Source organism: Hyperolius riggenbachi, chromosome 10, assembly GCF_040937935.1.
Source record: "Hyperolius riggenbachi isolate aHypRig1 chromosome 10, aHypRig1.pri, whole genome shotgun sequence".
Lineage (NCBI taxonomy): Eukaryota > Metazoa > Chordata > Amphibia > Anura > Hyperoliidae > Hyperolius > Hyperolius riggenbachi.
Genome location: NC_090655.1, coordinates 11,389,785 through 11,406,061, shown reverse-complemented (window position 1 = coordinate 11,406,061; position 16,277 = coordinate 11,389,785).

The window sequence follows — 16,277 nt, the reverse complement described above, 5'->3', positions numbered from 1 at the left end:
GTCGCCTGAACTGCGTTTGCTATCTGCTGAAATGTGGCTCAAATTGCGTTTGTTTTCTGCTGAAATATCGCCCGAATTGCGTTTGTTTTCTGCTGAAATGTGGGCCGAATTGCGTTTATTTTCTGGTTTCTGGGGTAACTGTTGCTGCATTTATTATTTAATGGTCATAATTGGCTATATTTGCTGCTTTGGGGTTACGGTTACGCTCCACCCATACAATGTCATGGCCAAACCCATTTTTCAGCACCCCCAATGCCGCCACGCCAATTTTTTGGGGCGCTAGCACCCCCAATCCCCCTTCACTGATTGCTCGACCCGTATGTTATGGCCGCACCCACTTTCGTGTGGAATAGCCACGCCCATTTTTCACCGCGGCATAGGGCCACTTCCTGCAGTCCGCTTGGGGCCACAAAATCCTTAGCTTAGAGTGACCAGACGTCCCGGATTGCCCGGGACGCGTCCCGGATTCGGGGTCCGCTGTCCCAGGCTTAATGAGGTCCCGGGAAACGTCCCGCTTTCAGCAGCGGGACGTCCCGGCCTCGGGACTCTGGCCACTCTCTCCTCATGAACTGGCAGCGGCGTCTATAGACGCCGTGCCAGTTCATTGCCCGCAGCCCCGCTCCAGCCTCCTCTTCCGGTGTCTGTTCCGACACCGGCAGGCGAGCAGGGCTACGGCAAGATGGCTGCCGAAGCCCTGTACTGAAGACTTTGTGCCTCCAGTACAGGGCTTCGGGCGCCATCTTGCCGTAGCCCTGTCAGCGCGGGAGACAAGAGCAAGAGGAATGTGGTCCTGGGAGCAGCGCGCTAGAGGCCGGAGACTTCTGCCAGGTGAGTAATGCTTTCTTTTCCAGGTGAAATGTTTGCCCGCTTTGCGTATCTTGTCTGGTGAAATGTTTGCCCGCATTGCGTTTCTTGTCTGGTGAAATGTTTGCCCGCATTGCGTTTCTTGTCTGGTGAAATGTTTGCCCGCATTGCGTTTCTTGTCTGGTGAAATGTTTGCCAGCATTACGTTTCTTTTCTGGTGAAATGTTTGGCCGCATTGCGTTTCTTGTCTGGTGAAATGTTTGCCCGCATTACGTTTCTTTTCCAGGTGAAATGTTTGCCCGCATTGCGTTTCTTGTCTGGTGAAATGTTTGCCCGCATTGCGTTTCTTTTCTGGTGAAATGTTTGCCCGCATTGCGTTTCTTTTCCAGGTGAAATGTTTGCCCGCATTGCGTTTCTTGTCTGGTGAAATGTTTGCCCGCATTGCGTTTCTTGTCTGGTGAAATGTTTGCCCGCATTGCGTTTCTTGTCTGGTGAAATGTTTGCCCACATTGCGTTTATTTTCTGGTGAAATGTTTGCCCGCATTGCGTTTATTTTCTAGTGAAATGTTTGCCCGCATTGCATTTCTTTTCTGGTGAAATGTTTGCCCGCATTGCGTTTCTTTTCTGGGGAAATGTTTGCCCGCATTGCGTTTCTTTTCTGGTGAAATGTTTGCCCGCATTGCGTTTCTTTTCTAGTGAAATGTTTGCCCGCATTGCGTTTCTTTTCTGGTGAAATGTTTGCCCGCATTGCGTTTCTTTTCTGGTGAAACGTTTGCCTGCATTGCGTTTCTTTTCCAGGTGAAATGTTTGCCCGCATTGCGTTTCTTTTCTGGTGAAATGTTTGCCCGCATTGCGTTTCTTTTCTGGGGAAATGTTTGCCCGCATTGCGTTTCTTGTCTGGTGAAATGTTTGCCCGCATTGCGTTAATTTTCTGGTGAAATGTTTGCCCGCATTGCGTTTATTTTCTGGTGAAATGTTTGCTTGCATTGCGTTTATTTTCTGGTGAAATGTTTGTCCGCGTTGCGTTTATTTTCTGGTGAAATGTTTGCCCGCATTGCGTTTATATTGTACTGACATGTTGCCCGCATTGCGTTTATTTTGTACTGACATGTTTGCCCGCATTGTGTTTATTTTGTACTGACATGTTTGCCCGCATTGCGTTTATTTTCTGGTGAAATGTTTGCCTGCATTGCGTTTATTTTGTACTGACATGTTGCCCACATTGCGTTTATTTTGTACTGACATGTTTGCCCGCATTGCGTTTATTTTGTACTGACATGTTGCCCGCATTGCGTTTATTTTGTACTGACATGTTTGCCCGCATTGCGTTTATTTTGTACTGACATGTTTGCCCGCATTGCGTTTATTTTCTGGTGAAATGTTTGCCCGCATTGCGTTTATTTTGTACTGACATGTTGCCCGCATTGCGTTTATTTTGTACTGACATGTTTGCCCGCATTGCGTTTATTTTGTACTGACATGTTGCCTATTGCGTTTATTTTCTGGTGTCCTGGGTAACTGTTACTGCATTTATTATTTAATGGTCATAGGTGGCTATGTTTGCTGCTTTGTGGTTACGGTATACTATTAGCATCACACAGTTTCTGCACACCCATGATGCAAAGTCTCGTTTGTCCACATCATGGCGTATACACTGCTTTCTTATGCCTCGCTGTTACATCATTACGTAAGGTTCGCCCATACAATGTCATGGTCACGCCCATTTTTTGCCCCTCCCCCCAGTCTTCGTCGCTGCGCGCTCCTCAGCCCTCCCCACTCCCCCCCCCCCCATCCCAGGTTGGACCCACAAAAACCTGGTCACTCTACTTAGCTACACCCCTGCACTTGGCACGTGTCACCTGGCACTTGCCCGCAGACAGCAATCTTGAAACAGAATTGGATAGCTAAAAAAAGTTCGGATATCCGGGTTGCCAGGATATCCGGAATCTGGATGAGCAGCACTGGTGGATAGCTCTACTTCAAAACCCACTAATTCGGGAACCGTGCGTCATACCGACTTGGAACCTGGTGCACATGAAAGCCAAGACCTTCAGCTTCCTAAAGATGGTTCAATCTTGCAAGAGAAGTAAATATATTTTTAACTGGAGGCTCCCAAATGTGCTGGACGGTATAATATGTAAGTACCTGTTACTGATATTCTGCTAGCATCTTTCCCCGCCCCCTTTTCTCAGAGTACGGTGATCCGCCCCCTGCTATTTTACATACACAGCAATCTGTGCCAGGGCTGGCAGTAAATACAGCAATGTGTCACCAGCCAGCTACTACTACATGGGACACAGGCCAACGCCTCAGGCAGATAATGTTCCTCAGGACAGGGAAGGAAGGTGTGAGGACTGCTGGTGGAAATATCGTACTTCCTCATTACGGGATTGCAATTAATCGCACAATTAATTCAACATTGTGCAAGGGGCTGGACACTGAGGAGGTATTCTGTCCTTCCATCAGCGTCTGTCAGGAGATCACAGAGGTTGGGCAACTTTCTCAGCGCGCCACAGAACAACTCACCTCACAGCTTTGTAGTGCCGCGCAAATTACTCCCTGGCAGTGACAGACGCCGCCTCAGACTACGGACACAGGGGCCCCCCAGTTTAGGTAGTGACAGGTGCCCCCCAGTTTAGGTAGTGACAGGTGCCCCCCGGTATAGGTAGTGACTGGTGGCCCCCAGTCTAGGTAGTGACAGGTGCCCCCCAGTTTAGGTAGTGACAGGTGCCCCCCGGTCTAGGTAGTGACAGGTGCCTCCCGGTCTAGGTAGTGACAGGTGCCTCCCGGTCTAGGTAGTGACAGGTGCCTCCCAGTCTAGGTAGTGACAGGTGCCCCCCCCAGTCTAGGTAGTGACAGGTGCCCCCCAGTCTAGGTAGTGACAGGTGCCCCCCAGTCTAGGTAGTGACCAGTGCCTCCCAGTCTAGGTAGTGACAGGTGCCTCCCAGTCTAGGTAGTGACAGGTGCCTCCCAGTCTAGGTAGTGACAGGTGCCCCCCCAGTCTAGGTAGTGACAGGTGCCCCCCAGTTTAGGTAGTGACAGGTGCCCCCCCAGTCTAGGTAGTAACTGGTGGCCCCCAGTCTAGGTAGTAACTGGTGGCCCCCAGTCTAGGTAGTGACAGGTGCCCCCCAGTTTAGGTAGTGACAGGTGCCCCCTAGTCTAGGTAGTGACAGGTGCCTCCCAGTCTAGGTAGTGACAGGTGCCCCCCCAGTCTAGGTAGTGACAGGTGCCCCCCCAGTCTAGGTAGTGACCAGTGCCCCCCAGTTTAGGTAGTGACAGGTGCCTCCCAGTCTAGGTAGTGACAGGTGCCCCCCAGTCTAGGTAGTGACCAGTGCCCCCCAGTCAGTCTAGGTAGTGACAGGTGCCCCCCAGTGTATGTAGTGAGTGACAGGGACCCCCACTCACCGTGTGCCAGCAGCCAGCCCAGCGTCAGACCTCAGAATCAGCCTCCGACCAGTGAGATAGTGTTGTCCGGATCATGAACGATTCGGATCTTTGATCCGAATCTATTTTGTGAGTCGAATCATCCGAATCATCAAAATGAGTGATTTGGATCGCAAAAGGGGCGGGGCCATGAGCGACACGCCCCCTCTCAGCGGGCAGCGGGGTCCTGGAAGCAGAGCAGAGATGAATAGCTCTGTTGGATGGGAGCCAGCCTTGCAGGGACAGGTAGATGAGAGAGAGGAGACATGGGTGGTAACAGTAAAAAAGGGCGCAGGAGGCTAGTGGACAAATCGGGCGCCGCCATTCACTCCCATAATAAATATCGTTTAATGGGCGCCCGATAGGAAAAAAGGGCGCCGGAGAAAAATAACGTTTTAAAAGCGCCGCCTGGAGACTTAATGTTTTATTACTGCTTCTCATGATTACACATTATTTAATGATTTATACATTTTTTAATATTATTTTTAAACGAAAAACAGTACAATATTTTTTTCAAACATTATTTTTAAACGAAAAACAGTACAATTTTTTTTTACATTATTTTTAAACGAAAAAACCGCACAATATGTTTTTTAAACTTTATTAATGCTTATCACAGGGGGGTCTTAGGTTTAGGCACCAACAGGGGGGTCTTAGGTTTAGGCACCAACAGGGGGGTCTTAGGTTTAGGCACCAACAGGGGGGTCTTAGGTTTAGGCACCAACAGGGGGGTCTTAGGTTTAGGCACTAACAGGGGGGTCTAGGGGTTAGGGGTAGGTACAGGGAGGGTTACTTAGGCACCAACAGGGGGGGTCTTAGGTTTAGGCATCAACAGGGGGGTCTAGGGGTTAGGGGTAGGTACAGGGAGGGTTACTTAGTAATTTTTTTTTTAAACGTTATTATACGTTTCACTATTTAAACGAAAGATTAACGTTTTTACAATTGCCGATTTAATGCACATTATTTAATGATTTATAACTTTATAAAACATTAATTTTAAACGAAATACAGTACAATACATTTTTAAACGTTATCCATGCTTATCGTTTGAAACCCCGTGCCCTTTTTTCCCAGCGCACCCTTTTTAACGTACGTGACATGGGTGCCACTGCCAGATATGTGTAGAGCACACATACTGGCTGCAATGTGCTGCCCATTACAGGCTGTCTGTTCCATAGTTGTGCTGCACAGTGAACACATTGGAAGCTTTTGGCTCAGCCAGAGCCGGGACAAGGTCCTCCAGCACCCAAGGCTGAGACGCCAAAGTGCGCCCCTCCATCCCTCCCACCCCAGCTGTCACACACTGATTGCTATTAGACTAAGAGGCGCCACAGGGCCCACAACCTCCCCAACACTTTAATATGTAGTTATCTGGCTTGCAGTCACTGCCATGTATCCCCTTTTCTTATTTCTTTCTGCTTCAAACACAATTAGGAATGACAGCTGAATGAATTCTGCGTCTCCTACTACACTGCGCCCTGAGGCTGGAGCCTCTCCAGCCTATGCCTCGGCCCGGCCCTGGGCTCAGCTCAGCACAGCTCAGTAACTTTGCAGGCACTGTGATTGCTGCGCAATATGATCCTCCTAAACAGCTTTACTTTGGGGAATGCTTTCTTACACTGTGGGACGATTGCATGCAAAGTACACAGATGAGCATATAGGTGAAATATATGTAAAGCATATGATTGCAGCATGTGGGTATTGTGTGCAAGCAAACATTTCTGCTCTCTGCTCGTCCCTCCTCCCTTCTCTGTCCACTCCCTGCCCTCTGTCCATCTTCTCCCCTTCTCTGCGTGTCCACCCCCCTCACCTTCTCCTGTCCTGCTAGTCATTTCACCCCCGAAATGCTTCCGTAGTCAAATGATCCGAGATTCGGATCAAAGATCCGGATCTTTTCAATGATCCGATTCGAATCATCCGGATCATTGAAAAGATCCGAACTTCCCATCTCTACAGTGAGAGCCGGTGCACTGAACCCCGTGACGTCACTTCCGCATATTGCTGCGGTGTCTGTGAGGTCCTAGCACCCGCACTCACTGGCAGGGCCGGTTCTACACTTTTTGCCACCTGAGGCAAACTTATGATAGACTGTTCCACTCTCGTCACTTCCTGCAATGCCGTCAGTACAGTACAGTGGGCGGCATTGCAGGAAGTGACGAGAGTGGAACGCACGCTGGAACGCGGAAGCGGTGAGTCATCCCGGCTCGCTGGCGCTGCCCTCTATATCACTATGCTGCTGTACTTAATAGCTGGATGGGAGTGCATATCGGGCGACCCAGGTGAGGGAGCGGGGGTCCGACCACCCATCCCCGCCACTGTGCCCAATACCCGCTTCCTGCCCGCTACCCCCTCCAGCTCAGCGGACCCCACGCCCGCCCCCCGACTTTGCCGCCTGGGGAACCCACCTCACCCCGCCTCATGGGCGGACCGCTGCTGGGATTTGGTAGCGGGGATAGCGGGCGTTTGACAACCAGGGGGGTGTCGGCCCCATTTTGCCCAACATGCGGACGCCCGTGATTATAATGCATTATAAACCGACCTGCAGTGCTGGCCATCAGTTTATCCAAGCAGGTAGTGTTGGGAACTTAGCAATTGTTCCAATTTCTACTTTATGGATATAGTTTATGTGGGAGGGGTTGCTTGTATAGATGCATTAAGGGTCTGCAGATCCAGTATTGTTTTAAATTGAGAAACCATTTTATTTGATGTATGTGCATATTTTAGGATGTATTTTCTGATTAAATAATAATTGCAGAGGCGCAAAAGTTTATTTCAATTGTGTGCCGTTATTCGTGGTGGTAGGAGTAACCCCATATTCTTTGTGAAGCCTTTAGATTTACGGTGGCAAGCGCTGCAACTATTGTTTTTATGTGCCAGTGTGAAACCAGCTTCAAAAGCATATAGGGTGAACTGACCCATAGAGAGACAGACACTGGGCTGCAAGTCAGTTGTCCGTTCAGTTGGTAAAATGAGGGAATTAATTACCAATATTTGACCATCGTTATTAGCCAGTTCCTAATAGAATATTGATAATGTTACCAATATTCTGCTAGCATCTTTCCCCGCCCCCTTTTCTCAGAGTACGGTGATCCGCCCCCTGCTATTTTACATACACAGCAATCTGTGCCAGGGCTGGCAGTAAATACAGCAATGTGTCACCAGCCAGCTACTACTACATGGGACACAGGCCAACGCCTCAGGCAGATAATGTTCCTCAGGACAGGGAAGGAAGGTGTGAGGACTGCTGGTGGAAATATCGTATTTCCTCATTACGGGATTGCTACACGTGCAATTAATCGCACAATTAATCCGACATTGTGCAAGGGGCTGGACTCTGAGGAGGTATTCTGTCCATCCATCAGCGTCTGTCAGGAGATCACAGAGGTTGGGCAACTCTCTCAGCGCGCCACAGAACAACTCACCTCACAGCTTTGTAGTGCCGCGCAAATTACTCCCCGGCAGTGACAGACGCCCGCCTCAGACTACGGCGCGCACGTCTCGATTCTGTCTCCTCGCCAGGACTTCTGTCTGGCTGCATCATAAAGGGGAACTCCAACCTAAATCTCTCTTCTTCTAGTTTTGGGTGAAGCTGCGAAGGATTAGAAGATTCTGTGGAAAACAGACAGGAGCGATCTATGGTACATTAACGTTTATTTCATCAGGTAGTAAAAGTTACACTTATAAGATTCAGGGTGAGTACACGCTAGGCAGTGCGTGAACGTTAGCGTTTTGCTGCATCTGCGCTTCTGCGTTTTCTCTGCGTTATCCGTGCATTTTCAGTGCGTTTTGCGTTTTTGTTCTGCACATGCGTTTTTCTTGCGTTTTCTGTGTGCGTTTGCAGTTCGCATATAGGCTAAGGTCACACTTGTCCATGCAGAAAAGCACACATTTGCATTCAGATGCGCTTTTATGCATTTGCATTTTTTCATATGCGTTTTTGTGGAGTTTTAATGCGTTTTTCTATGAGTTTGCATTTTTCGAGCATTTTTTCGACGTTTTTTTTTTTAATATTTTTTTTTATTATTGCACATCCGCATGCCTTTCTAAGCACTTCCTGGGGTCACATCTCTTGTGGGTTTGTGAGGAGAAAAGATAACTTTTTAGACTGCGCTTTAAAGGATACCCGTCCGAAGTGACATGTGACATGATGAGATAGACGTGTATGTACAGTGCCTAGCACACAAATAACTAGGCTGTGTTCTATTTTTTCATTCTCTGCCTGAAAGAGTTAAATATCAGGTATGTAAGTAGCTGACTCAGTCCTGAAGTGACTACAGTGTGACCCTCAACTATAAAACACTTTCCTAGCAGAAAATGGCTTCTGAGAGCAAGAAAGAGATACAAAAAGGGAATTTCTTACCAGTGAGGGTCACACTGTAGTCACTTCCTGTCTGAGTCGGGACTTAGTCAGCCACTTACATAACTGATATTTAACTCTTTCAGGCAGAGAAAGTAAAAAAGGAACACAGCATAGTTATTTGTGTGCTAGGCACTGTACATACACATGTTTATCTCATCATGTCACATGTCACTTCGGGTATCCTTTAACAATCAAATCTTCAATGTTGAAGCTCTCCATTTTTCAACGTCACTTCCTCCATCAAAAGGAAATGAAACACACTGGCTAGGAAGCAAACAGGAAGTGGAAATACATCAGCACAGACACTTGACCTCAATATGCACTAAAAACGCGAATCAAACGCATACATAGTGCTTCTCCATAGGAAAGCATTGAGTGAGGAATGCATGCACTTCTGACAACGCATGCTGAAAAAATGAACATGCTGTGTGTTTTTAAAACGCACAGAAAACCATACTAAAAAGTCAATGTAAGTCATTAATGTATGAGGCCCATTGACTTACATTATGTGCGTTTCCGCATGCGTTTTTTACGAGTTCCAACAACGCATGCTATTCATACAAGTGTGACCCTGGCCATATAAATCGCATATGTGTTTTTGATATGGGTTTTATGCTAATCACTAGGAAGTTAGCAGGAAGCGGAAATACATTGTCAAAAAAAAAGCAATAAAAATGCACTAAAACACGAATACTCTGCTATGTGCGTTTTAGATACGTTTTTGAAAAATATGCGTTTTAAAAATCACACATTACAGAACGCAAGCATATGCGTTTCTCCATGCGGCCCAATGACTTGCATTGTGTGCATTCTCTGCAGCACTAGCGTTTCTGCCTAGTGTGTTCCTAGCAGCTCGGGGTGATCCAAACCATTGGCGACTAAAATAGACCAAAAAGCCCACCAAGTAAAAAAACAATGCTCAGTGTGGTTTGCCTTCTTAAAACAGAAGTTATTTGCGATAATTCAGCTATAAGTGAACATCTGTGGTTACCCACAATGCACCCCTACTGAATATGCAAATGATCTCTTTATGCCCCTAGAGCCAGGCTTGCGTCCGAAGCAGGCTGTCTGCATGTGGGGTTGAGGTGGCTGTGTAAAATGTAAAGCTATAGGCTTGCTATACACCAGCGGTTCTGGATTTGCAGCCTGGCTTCAGAGGCATGAAGAGATCATTTCCATATTCAGTAGCCTTGCATTGTGGGTAACCACAGATGTTCACTTAAAGCTGAATTAGGGCAAGTATCTTCTGTTTTAAGAAGGCAAATCCCACCAAGGCTTCTCCCTCTGAGATCTGTCGCTGTGACCAGCAGCACCAGCATCCGGATGGTATAAAGACAAGTGCAAGGGGAGTGGCGGGGGGAGCCCATGCAACTACAGTGCCTGCAGCGTCATCTAGGCGATTGAGCGGACTTCCCCCTTCATTAGATGATGCTGCAGGCTAGGGCATGGTAGCTATAATGGAGGAGCATTAGAATGGGCGAAGGACCCAGAAATAGATGGGAGTCTCGTTGCATAAAAGGATTAGAAGAACTGTCTTTTTAAATAATAATAATAATTATTATTATTATTATTATTATTAATACTATTATATTTTTCAGTTTAAAAGATGCTCCCCATCGTGGCTTCCTGTAGCGGCAATGTATATTGCTGTTGCCAGGGGAACCGCTGTCCTGCTTCCTGCCTTGTCACAGCAGCCGCAGGACGCGCTGCTATGACAGAGCACGCACGGAGGAGAGGGGCCGGCGGAGACTATAATACAGGAAGCAGCCGCTAGCTCATAGGGTAACATGAGCGGCAACCACGGGGGAAGGGGGGGGGGAGTGGAATGCCACCCCAGGGCCCAAGCCGCCTGACGCAAACGCGTCACTTGGTGTCATGGGCCAAGCGCCCCTGTGTGCGCCTTATAGCAGGTAGGGATGGTCTGAAATTCCAAATTGCCCTGCTTACTGCCAATACTGATTACCGGCGCTACCGCTTTCCTCCTTCTGCATATTTCCACATTCCGATGCAGATTTTCCGCCAAAACTTTTCTCGAAAATTTTTGCGTTCTCTGACTGACTTATTCATTAAAAGTCTTTGGATTGGCTTAAAATTACTTAATATCGGCCAAAAAAATGCATCATCTGATTGGCTATTCACTCTGACTTTCTGAGTCTTCTGATTGGCTGAAAATTACCGAATATCAGTAATGCAGATTTTTTAACCAAAATTTTCGACCTAAAATCCGCTTTCTCTGTTTATTCATTCTGAGTCTCCTGATTGGCTTACAATTACTGCATATCGGTAACCAGAGTTTCCACGTAAATGTAAGAGTCTCCGCAGAAATCTGTGTTTCTCAGAAATGTGTATTTCCGCGTTCCGCATTCCAAACAGAAACGCAGAATTTGTATTTTTGCGGAATCTGAATGAGCACCCCTAATAGCAGGATAAAATAGAACACTGGGGCAACAGGACCCCCATCTGTGTGAAGTACATTAGTAGTAACTTGTGGAGAAAGCCAAGTTGATAGACATATACCGTATTTACTCGCATATAAGCCAACCAGCGTATAAGCCAAGGTACCCACTTATCCCTCAGAAACCAGGAAAATGTGACTGACGCGTGTATAAGCCCCTCCCCAGTATAGCCCCCTCCACAGTAGCCAGATGTGCCCCCAGTGCAAGTCAGCCCCCTTCCCCATAGCCAGATGTGCCCCAAGGATACAGAAAAATGTTCTGTTCTGTTCTATGTCTCAAGACGCTACTAGATGGCATCATAGATATGAGACACAGCGATTAGGGATGTCGCGAACCTCCGATTTTCGGTTCGCGAACTTCCGCAGAAGGTTCGGTTCGCGGAAAAATTCGCGAACCGCAATAGACTTCAATGGGGAGGCGAACTTTCAAAAATAGAAAAAATTATGGTGGCCACAAAAGTGATGGAGAAGATGTTTCAAGGGGTCTAACACCTGGAGGGGGGCATGGCGGAGTGGGATACATGCCAAAAGTCCCGGTGAAAAATCTGGATGTGACGCAAAGCAGCGTTTTAAGGGCAGAAATCACATTGAATGCTAAATTGCAGGCCTAACGTGCTTTCAAACATCTTGCATGTGTATACATCAAACAGGGAGTGTAATTAGAGTACTGCTTCACACTGACACACCAAACTCACTGTGTAACGCACCGCAAACAGCTGTTTGCGTAGTGACGGCCATGCTGGACTACTGCGCAACATGGCGTGATTGCTCTTCCTCACTCAGTGATGTCAGGTAATGTGTGACTTCCTTCTCAACTTTCCATGGCATTGTTAAAAAGCTTACGTTTTGTTTTTAATTTACATTTTCTACTTGCTGTGTACTTGTTCAGTACCGCTACAATGAGAATCCTGTGGAGGCGGGCAAGTCTGCCATTGTGACCCCGGGTAATGGCCGGGGAATGAGAGGTTTGAATCAGGTGTGGAGCCTGAGCAACGGCTACCACTACACATCCAAGGAGGGCAGCGGGCAGGCATGCACGCCCGCCCGCCCCGAGGTAGTGACCAAAAATAACAATACAGGAGGAGGACTTTCGAGGCCCTGCTGTGTATTTGAAATGAATGTACTTTAAATCCTTTAACGAGAACCAGTTATGGCGGGCAAAGATGACACCACATTCCCTTCACGAGAATCATATGGAGGCGGGCAAGTCTGTCATTTGTGACCCCGGGTAATGGCCGGGGAATGAGGGATGGAATCCGGTGTGGAGCCTGAGAAACGGCTACCACTACACATCCAAGGAGGGCAGCAGGTAGGCATGCACGCCCGCCCCGAGGTAGTGACCAAAAATAACAATACAGGAGGAGGACTTTCGAGGCCCTGCTGTGTATTTGAAATGAATGTACTTTAAATCCTTTAACGAGAACCAGTTATGGCGGGCAAAGATGACACCACATTCCTTTCACGAGAATCATATGGAGGCGGGCAAGTCTGTCATTTGTGACCCCGGGTATTGGCCGGGAAATGAGGGATGGAATCCGGTGTGGAGCCTGAGAAACGGCTACCACTACACATCCAAGGAGGGCAGCAGGTAGGCATGCACGCCCGCCCCGAGGTAGTGACCAAAAATAACAATACAGGAGGCGGACTTTCGAGGCCCTGCTGTGTATTTGAAATGAATTAACTTTAAATCCTTTAACAGGAATCCGTTATGGAGGGCAAGTCTGCCATTGTCACCGCGGGGAATGAAGGTTGGATTGCGGCCCGAAGTGGGAGCCTGCTGAGACCCATGCTGTAGCTGCCCTGACCGTGCTTTGCAGACCAGGCATCTGTGGTCAGATGGACCCTTGAGCCAGCGGAAGACAAACCAAGTCGAAAGCATTTGCCAAGAATGTTTTAAATTGTTTGAAAGTTTAGATGGTTGTATTTTTAAATTGTTTGAAAGTTTAGATGGTTGTATTTTTAAATTGTTTAAAAGTGTATCCATTCTTCCTCCCCCCAGCCACAAACAATACCATGGGAACGTGGAGCAGCAGAAGCCCCCTGTGACGGCTGCCACGGTTGTTCTCCGCTGCTTGTCTTTTGAGGGGTGCTTCTTTTCCTCAGGTGTTCTTGCCATAGCTGTTTGTGCCTTCTCTCCAGGTGCCTTCGTAAAGCACTTGTCCCTACGTGACAGTTGGCCTTTCCACGGCTCAATTTTTGCTGGCAGAGACAACAGATGGCTTTGCTCCGATCTGAGACACACACGTGAAAAAATTTCCAAACCGCTGAGCCCCCCTGGGCTGATGGCGCTACGGTGGCATCAGCAGCTGACGTTGAAGGGCATGTTGGCTGTCTGGCCATAGCTGGCGATACATGGCGCCGGACACTGCCCCCAGCTGATTCTGAGGACGAGCTCCCTCTTGTATTGCGTTCCGGAGTTGGAGCCTGATCAACGTCTACCACCACACATCCAGGCAAGGAGGGAAGCAGGCAGGCATGCACGCCCGCCCCGAGGTAGTGACCAAAAATAACAATACAGGACTCAGGAGGACCTTTTGCGGCCCTAATTGAAATGAACTAACTTTAAATCCTTTAACGGGAATCCGTTGTCACCGCGGGGAATGAAGGTTGGATTCCGGCCCGAAGTGGGAGCCTGCTGAGACCCATGCTGTAGCTGCCCTGACCGTGCTTTGCCGACCAGGCATCTGTGGTCAGATGGACCCTTGAGCCAGCGGAAGACAAACCAAGTCGAAAGCATTTGCCAAGAATGTTTTACGGAGGGCAAGTTTTTTTGCCCATTTTTTAAATTTTTTGAAAATGATAGATGGTTGTATTTTTAAATTGTTTGAAAGTTTAGATGGTTGTATTTTTAAATTGTTTGAAAGTTTAGATGGTTGTATTTTTAAATTGTTTGAAAGTGTATCCATTCAAGTGCAAGTTATGCACTGACTGCCAGGTATAATGTGCAGTCACAGATGCAGTGAAAGGTATGCAGTGACTGCAAACAGCCGTTTGTGTAGTGACGGCCGTGCTGGACTGGTGCGCACCGTGACGAGAGTGCAGGTGATGGTGGCTTTTCAGCCCATATGCTTGCCCGGCTGATGTAGCTGAATGACAGAACAGTGACTTTCCAGCTGATCAAATTTGGTCTGACCACAATGAAGCAACGACCTTAATATCTTTTGTGTGCCACCCCCACCCGAGACACTCAAATAGCCGGCGGTCATTGCTTCATTGTGATGTGCAAGCCCCTTCACCGCGGCAAGGTAATGATCACGAAGGGGGATGGGCACATGTACACGTACCAGAAAAATTAGTGTAGCGACCGCTGCTAGCAGCGGCCTTAAAAATTCAGGAATCCGCCTAGAGTCCTGGACCCTGTTGGTAGTGGCGGAGAAGGCAGTCAAGCGGCCTGCAGGCAGAGATGCTGTGTGTGGGGAGTGGACTGACTTAGTCTTCGGTGGTGCAGTAGCCCTCCGTGATCCATTCCTCATTCATTTTGATAAAGGTCAGGTACTGAACACTGTCGTGACTTAGGCGACTTCTCTTCTCAGTAACTATGCCTCCAGCTGCACTGAAGGTCCTTTCTGACAGGACGCTTGCGGCAGGGCAAGAGAGAAGTTGTATGGCAAATTGGGACAGCTCTGGCCACAGGTCAAGCCTGCGCAACCAGTAGTCCAAGGGTTCATCGTCGCTTTTCGCAGAGTCTACATCCACACTCAAGGCCAGGTAGTCGGCCTGGGTTCACTCAACAGTAAAGGTACTTAAGATGCAGTGAGGTGGGTTCTCACTCAACACAACAGGTAGTTAGATGCAGTGAGGTGGCCAGGTGGGTTCACACTCAACACAACAGGTAGTTAGATGCAGTGAGCTGGGTTCACTCAACAGTAAAGGTACTTAAGATGCAGTGAGGTGGGTTCTCACTCAACACAACAGGTAGTTAGATGCAGTGAGGTGGCCAGGTGCGTTCACACTCAACACAACAGGTAGTTAGATGCAGTGAGCTGGGTTCACTCAACACAAGGCTAGGTATATGCAGTGATGAGGTGGGTTAAGTAAACACAACAGGTACTGGGTAGTTAGATGCAGTGAGCTGGGTTCACTCAACAGTAAAGGTACTTAAGATGCAGTGAGGTGGGTTCTCACTCAACACAACAGGTAGTTAGATGCAGTGAGGTGGCCAGGTGGGTTCACACTCAACACAACAGGTAGTTAGATGCAGTGAGCTGGGTTCACTCAACAGTAAAGGTACTTAAGATGCAGTGAGGTGGGTTCTCACTCAACACAACAGGTAGTTAGATGCAGTGAGGTAGTCAGGTGGGTTCACACTCAACACAACAGGTAGTTAGATGCAGTGAGCTGGGTTCACTCAACACAACGCTAGGTATAAGCAGTGATGATGTGGGTTAAGTAAACACAACAGGTACTGGGTAGTTAGATGCAGTGAGCTGGGTTCACTGAACAGTATACAGTAAAGGTACTTAAGATGCAGTGAGGTGGGTTCTCACTCAACACAACAGGTAGTTAGATTTAGATGCAGTGAGCTGGGTTCACTCAACACAACGCTAGGTATATGCAGTGATGAGGTGGGTTAAGTAAACACAACAGGTACTGGGTAGTTAGATGCAGTGAGCTGGGTTCACTCAACACAAAGCTAGGTATATGCAGTGATGAGGTGGGTTAAGTAAACACAACAGGTACTGGGGTATATGCAGTACTGGGTAGTACAATGTGCAGCTCCCTGTCACACACACAGGCAGTCAGTCACTGAATGTGCTGGGCTGCTGGCAGTGGCACACACACTATCAATTAGCAAGGCTGTGCATGCAACAAAAGTGTCAGAAAAAAAAATGTACAGGTTGAGCTCTGAAAAAAGCTGTTGCTGGGTGCTTTAAAAGCAATATTAATCAGTCAGGAACAAGCAAAGCAGCCTAGAACCTAACTAATCTGTCCCTAATAGAAAAAGTCTGCAGCAGCTGTCCCTTTCCTCTCTCTAGCAGGCACACAAGTGACTGTAATGGCCGCCGGAGGCTGCCTTATATAAGGGGGGGTGGGGCTCCAGGGCTTACTGTAGCCTGAATGGCTACAATGTGCCTGCTGACTGTGATGCAGAGGGTCAAAGTTGACCCTCATAGTGCATTATGGGGCGAATCGAACTTCCGGAAAAGTTCGCCAACCCCCAATGTTCGCCTGGAACCGTTCGCCGGCGAACCGTTCGGTACACCTCTAACAGCGATTGCCATGCAGATAGATCAT